Here is an 8,637-nt window from a genome sequence, read left to right as displayed (position 1 = left end):
GCAGTGCGATTTTCCCTACTTATTATACAAATGCGTTTAAATTAGCTTCATATGGTGAAACTCTCGTTCCCCTCTCAGATTATGCCTTTTTTGTACACGAACCTTATGTAGTGGTAAATATCAAGAGGTATGAATGAAACCTCATCAACTAGGCTGGACACGGGTTTATTACAGGTGTGCAATGTGAATGTTGTTCATATCTTACTGGACACAAACAAGGAGTTAACTTAGGGACTCGCTTTCCCAGAGGGTGTGGACAATGTACTCTTGCCAAGGACGAGGGGCTGCTTTCTCTCCCCGTGCGAATTAAAGCGTCTTCCACCTCCTGCGGCAAGGGACACAAACAAAGAGTACTGCTGTTAATTGAGGGCAGTGCTTAATTTGTAAATACAAGGTGCCGGTGCCCAAAGCCCTCCTCTCAAACACACGGCTGCTGCAATTAAATGAGCAAACACGGATTACTGAGGCGGCGAAATCCTGAAGCCATCTCGAGCCTCTTCAATCTTTATAAATCCACTCGCTGCCCCTTCAGCTCACTCTAGCAGCTTTCTACTTTCTCCCTTTGTGACTTTTTTTCGTTTTTCCCTTCAACCATCTTTCATATGTGTGTCTTTTGCTCGCAGCAAATGCTTGAGGCAGAAGAATAAGTCCCCGCCCTCAATAATAAGTGTCGGTGCTCAGCACTGGAAACAACAAGCACAAATTAAGCACTGATTGAGGGACTCACAGTCCTAGAGGGCCCGGATGCTGCACGCCTGCCAAAGAGGAGAGACTGCTTCCTCTTCGCATGCTGCGCACATTAAAGCTCCTTCCTGTAGGAGGCTGCCCTGGATTGTAGTGGGTACCTTGGGTACTTACACCTTACAGCAGGTCCAGTTATCCCTTGTTAGTGAATGTAGTAGTGTTCTAGCAGCTTAGGCTGCTAGAGGTAGCTATAGCTGAGCAGCTGATGCTGAACTAGGAGACATGCAAAGATCATGCAATACCTCTTATAGTTACACATTACTTATACACAAGTAAAGACAATACTCAGTGTTACCAAAAATAAAGGTATTTATTTGGGTGACACAGTACCAAAAATATCTTAGAGACAATACTCCTTCTGTGTAGGAGGCTGGACTGGCTTGTAGTGAGTACCAAGGGGTACTTGCACCTTGCACCAGGCCCAGTTATCCCTTATTAGTGTATAGGGTGTCTAGCAGCTTAGGCTGATAGATAATGGTAGCTTAGCAGAGCAGCTTAGGCTGAACTAGGAGACGTGTGAAGCTACTACAGTACCACTTAGTGTCATATGCACAATATCATAAGAAAACACAATACACAGTTATACTAAAAATAAAGGTACTTTATTTTTATGACAATATGCCAAAGTATCTTAGAGTGTACCCTCAGTGAGAGGATAGGAAATATACACAAGATATATATACACAATAGCAAAAATATGCAGTAACGTCTTAGAAAACAGTGCAAACAATGTATAGTTACAATAGGATGCAATGGGGAAACATAGGGATAGGGGCAACACAAACCATATACTCCAAAAGTGGAATGCGAACCACGAATGGACCCAAACCTATGTGACCTTGTAGAGGGTCGCTGGGACTATTAGAAAATAGTGAGAGTTAGAAAAATAACCCTCCCCAAGACCCTAAAAAGTGAGTGCAAAGTGCACTAAAGTTCCACTAAGGACAAAGAAGTCGTGTTAGAGGAATAATGCAGGAAAGACACAAACCAGCAATGCAACAACTGTGGATTTCCAATCTAGGGTACCTGTGGAACAAGGGGACCGAGTCCAAAAGTCACAAGCAAGTCGGAGATGGGCAAATGCCCAGGAAATGCCAGCTGCGGGTGCAAAGAAGCTTCTACTGGACAGAAGAAGCTGAGGTTTCTGCAGGAACGAAAAGGGCTAGAGACTTCCACTTTGGTGGACGGATCCCACTCGCCGTGGAGAGTCGTGCAGAAGTGTTTTCCCGCCAAAAGAATGCCAACAAGCCTTGCTAGCTGCAAATCGTGTGGTTAGCATTTTTGGATGCTGCTGAGGCCCAGGAGGGACCAGGAGGTCGCAAATTGGACCAGCAGAGAGAAGGGACGTCGAGCAAGATAAAGAGCCCTCTCTGAAGCCGGTAGCACCCAGAAAAGTGCCAGAAACAGGCACTACAAAGATGCGTGAAATGGTGCTCGCCGAAGTTGCACAAAGGAGTCCCACGTCGCCGGAGACCAACTTAGAAAGTCGTGCAATGCAGGTTAGAGTGCCGTGGACCCAGGCTTGGCTGTGCACAAAGGATTTCCGCCGGAAGTGCACAAGGGCCGGAGTAGCTGCAAAAGTCGCGGTTCCCAGCAATGCAGCCCAGTGAGGTGAGGCAAGGACTTACCTCCACCAAACTTGGACTGAAGAGTCACTGGACTGTGGGGGTCACTTGGACAGAGTCGCTGGATTCGAGGGACCTCGCGCGTTGTGCTGAGAGGAGACCCAAGGGACCGGTAATGCAGCTTTTTGGTGCCTGCGGTTGCAGGGGGAAGATTCCGTCGACCCACGGGAGATTTCTTCGGAGCTTCTGGTGCAGAGAGGAGGCAGACTACCCCCACAGCATGCACAAGCAGGAAAACAGTCGAGAAGGCGGCAGGATCAGCGTTACAGAGTTGCAGTAGTCGTCTTTGCTACTATGTTGCAGGTTTGCAGGCTTCCAGTGCGGTCAGCAGTCGATTCCTTGGCAGAAGGTGAAGAGAGAGATGCAGAGGAACTCGGATGAGCTCTTGCATTCGTTATCTAAAGTTTCCCCAGAGACAGAGACCCTAAATAGCCAGAAAAGAGGGTTTGGCTACCTAGGAGAGAGGATAGGCTACTAACACCTGAAGGAGCCTATCAGAAGGAGTCTCTGACGTCACCTGGTGGCACTGGCCACTCAGAGCACTCCAGTGTGCCAGCAGCACCTCTGTTTCCAAGATGGCAGAGGTCTGGAGCACACTGGAGGAGCTCTGGACACCTCCCAGGGGAGGTGCAGGTCAGGGGAGTGGTCACTCCCCTTTCCTTTGTCCAGTTTCGCGCCAGAGCAGGGCTAAGGGGTCCCCTGAACCGGTGTAGACTGGCTTATGCAGAATTGGGCACATCTGTGCCCAACAAAGCATTTCCAGAGGCTGGGGGAGGCTACTCCTCCCCTGCCTTCACACCATTTTCCAAAGGGAGAGGGTGTAACACCCTCTCTCAGAGGAAGTTCTTTGTTCTGCCATCCTGGGCCAGGCCTGGCTGGACCCCAGGAGGGCAGATGCCTGTCTGAGGGGTTGGCAGCAGCAGCAGCTGCAGTGAAACCCCAGGAAGGGCAGTTTGGCAGTACCAGGGTCTGTGCTACAGACCACTGGGATCATGGGATTGTGCCAACTATGCCAGGATGGCATAGAGGGGGCAATTCCATTATCATAGACATGTTACATGGCCATATTCGGAGTTACCATTGTGAAGCTACATATAGGTAGTGACCTATATGTAGTACACGCGTGTAATGGTGTCCCCGCACTCACAAAGTTCAGGGAATTGGCTCTGAACAATGTGGGGGCACCTTGGCTAGTGCCAGGGTACCCTCACACTAAGTAACTTTGCACCTAACCTTTACCAGGTAAAGGTTAGACATATAGGTGACTTATAAGTTACTTAAGTGCAGTGTAAAATGGCTGTGAAATAACGTGGACGTTATTTCACTCAGGCTGCAGTGGCAGGCCTGTGTAAGAATTGTCAGAGCTCCCTATGGGTGGCAAAAGAAATGCTGCAGCCCATAGGGATCTCCTGGAACCCCAATACCCTGGGTACCTCAGTACCATATACTAGGGAATTATAAGGGTGTTCCAGTAAGCCAATGTAAATTGGTAAAAATGGTCACTAGCCTGTTAGTGACAATTTGGAAAGAAATGAGAGAGCATAACCACTGAGGTTCTGATTAGCAGAGCCTCAGTGAGACAGTTAGTCACTACACAGGTAACACATTCAGGCACACTTATGAGCACTGGGGCCCTGGGTTACCAGGGTCCCAGTGACACATACAACTAAAACAACATATATACAGTGAAAAATGGGGGTAACATGCCAGGCAAGATGGTACTTTCCTACATTCTGGAGGTAAGTATTATACACAATATATCCACTAGTCACCAATATTAGACAAGTAAATAGTCATAGAACAATGCAAACAGTAGGAAATCCTATAGATTGCAATGTGAGAGAATAGGTCTACGGGCAACACAAACCATATATTAAAAAAGTGGAATGAGAATCACGAATTCCCCCCTAGAAAAGTGTAGTGTGTGCAGAATCGCTGGGAAAGTAAGAATACAGTAAAAGTAAGTAGATTACCCCACCCCAGAGCCCAGAAAAGCAGGAGTAAAGTACTGCAAGGTTCCTTAGGACACGCTACACCTTGTTTTGGGGATTTTGCAGCAGCCAACCAAGTATACAAAGAACAACTGCTGTATTATTGGACCTGAAGACCTGTAAAGGACGGGGACCAAGTCCAGAAGTCGAAAGAAGTTCCAGGAAGGACAGGAGCCCCTGCCAACCCAGAAGAGGGTGGAAAAGAAGAGTCCCTGATTAGTTGAATACTGCAGAAATGCACCCTTGGAAGATGCCAGCAGGTTCCTGCATGATGCAAAAGATGTCCCACGGCGTGAAGATTAATGAAGATGAGATTTCGTGTTGGAAGGCACCAACAAGCGTTGGCTATGACAAAAGTGCATTTTTCATCAAATGGCGCTGAATGGACCTAGGAGGTACCTGGGGGCCTCAACTCTGTGTGAGGAGGAAGAAGGGGCTATCAGCACTTCAGAGAGCCCTCAGGATGCCAGCCAGCACACCCAGAAGCCGCAGGATCTGGGTTCAAAGGACATGCAAAACACAGTTGATGCAGCACAATAAAAGAAGGTTCGACAACTCAGCGAGTTTAGCGTCGCAGGGTGAAGTGATGGGGACCCGGGCGAGGCTGTGCATGTAGGAATTTTGCAAAGAGTGCACACAGGGCTCAGGAGACGAAGAAGACACAAAACACAGGGGTACCATCATTCTCGGGAAAGGCAAGGTCTTACCTCCTCCAAATTGTGCCATGTTGCGTGGATGTTGTCCACCCTCTGTGTCTTTAGGAGCACACTCATCACCATGAGAGGAGTCCCAGGGTACCGGTCTTCTCCTTGGAAGGTGCCTGCTTGGAGCAGGGGAGTGACTCCGTCACTCCACAGGAGATTTCTTCGGTCCTTCTGGTGCAGGATGAAGACAGGGAGTCCCCAGAGCATGCACACCATGGAAACTGTTGCAGTTGCTGACTTAGAGTTGAGGTTGCTGAAGAAAAGTGTCTCTTGTAGACATGTTGTTGCAGTTACAGCGTTTTATGGAGCAGGCTGCGGTTGATCCGAGGTCAGAGGATGCTGAAGTTGTTGCAGAGAATTCCTGAAGGAAACTTGCAAGCAGAATCTGAAGAGAACCCACAGGAGAGACCCTAAGTAGCCCTGAGAGGGGGATTGGCTACCTTATCAGGTATTGACCTATTATGAGGGGTCTCTGACGTCACCTGCTGGCACTGGCCACTCAGAGCCCTCCAGAGTGCTCCCATACAATGCAAAGTAAGATGTCTGAAGTCTGGGACACACTGGAGGAGCTCTGGGCACCAGCCCTGGGGTGGTGATGGACAGGGGAGTGGTCACTCCCCTTTCCTTTTGTCCAGTTTTCCACCAGAACAGGGGAGAAGGGGGTCCCTGAACCGATGTGACTGGTTTGTGCAAGGAGGGCACCATCTGTGCCTTTCAAAGCACTTCCAAAGGCTGGGAGAGGCTACCCCTCCCCAGCCTGTAACACCTATTTCCAAAGGGAGAAGGTGTAACATCCTGCTCTCAGAGGAAATACTTTGTTCTGCCTTCCTGGGACTGGGCTGCCCAGACCCCTGGAGGGCAGAACCCTGTCTGTGAGGTGGCAGCAGCTGTAGCTGCAGAGCAAACCTCAGAGAGCTGGTTTGGCAAAAATGGGGGTCCATGGTGGAGCCACCAGGATGCATGGAATTGGCTCCCTAATACCAGATTTGGAAGGGGGACAATTACATGATATTGGACACATTACATGGCCATATGCGGAGTTACCATTCTGAAGCTACATATAGGTATTGACCTATATGTAGTGCACGCGTGTCATGGCATTCCTGCACTCACAAAGTCCGGGGAAATGGCCCTGAACTATGTGGGGGCACCTTTGCTAGTGCAAGGGTGCCCTCACACTTAGTAACTTTGCACCAAACCTTCAACAAGTGAAGGTTAGACATATAGGTGACTTATAGGTTACTTAATTGCAGTGAAAATGGCTGTGAAATAGTGTGTGCACTATTTCACACAGGATGCAATGGCAGTCCTGTGCAAGGGTTTGTCTGAGCTCCTTATGGGTAGCAAAAGAAATGCTGCATGCCATATGGATCTCCTGGAATCCTAATGACCTGGGTACCTAGGTACCATATACTAGGGACTTAGAAGGGCCGTAGTGTTATTTATGTAAAGTAAAAGGCCATTGGGCAAGTGATGCCACTTGTCCAGAGAAAAGCACCAAGGCTCCCACTACCACAACCCCAACTGCAACCTCTAGTGCCCCTGGTAATAGCAGTGGTGGTGGGAAGTCTTCTACAAATAGCCAATCCAAGGGTGTATCTGGGGTCACTATTGGCAGTGTAGTTGGGGTTGGTCTTGTTAGGGAGACCACAGAGGCTGTTTTAGTCTCTGATGATGGCATTGACTTTGCCACCTTGGTTGCTTTTCCCCTTAATATGGGTAAGTACAGGCAACTTCCCCACATCAATGGTGTTGAGGTTGAGGCCTATAGGGACACAGGAGCCAGTGTAACTATGGTTATAGAGAAACTGGTTCACCCTGATCAACACCTACTTGGTCAGCAGTTCCAAGTGACTGATGCTCACAATAACACACTTAGCCACCCCATGGCTGTTGTGAATCTCAACTGGTGGGGGAGGGGGGGGGGTTACTGGTCCAAAGAAAGTTGTGATAGCAACTGAATTACCTCTAGATTGCTTACTAGGCAATGATTTGGTGACATCAGCTTGGGCTGAAGTGGAGTTGGAGGCTCATGCAGCAATGCTGGGCATTCCTGGGCATATTTTTGCTTTGACAAGGGCTCAGGCCAAAAAGCAAAAAGGACAGAGAAACTTGGATCCTGGAACAATGGACCAAGTGCTCCCAAAAGCTAGGGGTACTAAGGGTAAATCCGTGCCCACTATCCCTCCCTCTCCAGAAGATTCCCCTTTTGAGGAAGCGGAATCCTCTCCCTGTGCAGAACCTACACCAGATGAGCTGGCAGAAGACACTGCTGAGCTGTTGGTGCAGGGTGGGGGTGCTAGGGAAGAGCTGAGTGTGGCACAGCAAACATGTCTCCCACTAGAGGGTTTAAGACAGAAAGCTGTCAAACGGCAGAATGGGGATGTCAGTGATGGGCAAAATGTAAATTGGGAAGACAACCTACTGAATACTGAGTGAAGGGACCCTAAACCTGGAGCTGGCAGGAGATTGGTCATCCCTTTGCAGTACAGGGAGTTTCTTCTTACCTTCGTACGTGACATTCCTTTGGCTGGGCATTTGGGCCAAAGTAAGACTTGGGACAGACTGTTCCCTTGTTTCACTGGCCTCAAATGTCAGAGGACACTAAAGAGTTTTGTCGCCCTAGTATGACCTGCCAAGCCAGTGGCAAGACTGGTGGGACAGCAAAGACCCCCTTAATTTCACTTCCTGTGGTTGGGGTGCCCTTTGAAGGAGAAGGGGATGACATAGTTGGCCCCCTTGACCCTCCAACAGCTTCAGGCAATAGGTTTATCCTTGTGGTAGTGGACCATGCCACTAGGTACCCTGAAGCAATTCCCTTAAGGACCACTACAGCTCCTGCAGTGGCAAAGGCCCTCCTGGCAATCTTTTCCAGAGTGGGCTTCCCTAAGGAAGTGTTGTCAGCCAGAGGTAGTAACTTCATGTCTGCATACCTCAAAGCAATGTGGAAGGAGGGTGGTGTAACATACAAGTTCACTACTCCCTATCATCCACAAACAAATGGTCTGGTTGAGAGATTTAATACAACTCTCAAAGGTATGATAATGGGACTCCCTGAAAAACTCAAAAGGAGATGGGATGTCCGGTGTCTCCTTTTTGCTTACAGGGAGGTACCCCAGAAAGGAGTGGGCTTTAGCCCCTTTGAAATCCTCTTTGGGCACCCTGTGAGAGGCCCCCTTGCACTTGTTAAGGAGGGTTGGGAACAACCTTTAAAAGCTCCTAAATAGGACATTGTGGACTATGAACTTGGCTTAAGATCAAGAATGGCTGAGTACATGAAAAAGGCCAGTAAAAACCTTCAGTCCAGCTAGGAGCTGCAAAAGCAATGGCATGACCAGAAGGCTGTCTTGACCCAGTACCACCCAGAGCAGAAGGTGTGGGTATTAAAGCCTGTGGCCCCAAGAGCACTCCGGGACAAATGGAGTGGACCCCATCTAATCGTTAAGAAAAAGGGTGAGGTTACCTACTTCCTAGACCTGGGCAGTGCCAGGCGTCCCCTTAGGGTGTTCCATCTCAACCGCCTAAAACCCTACTATGACAGGGCTAATATCACCCTGCTCACGGCAGATGATG

This window comes from Pleurodeles waltl, chromosome 6 (assembly GCF_031143425.1).
Source record: "Pleurodeles waltl isolate 20211129_DDA chromosome 6, aPleWal1.hap1.20221129, whole genome shotgun sequence".
NCBI lineage: Eukaryota > Metazoa > Chordata > Amphibia > Caudata > Salamandridae > Pleurodeles > Pleurodeles waltl.
This window is presented reverse-complemented; position numbering follows the sequence as displayed.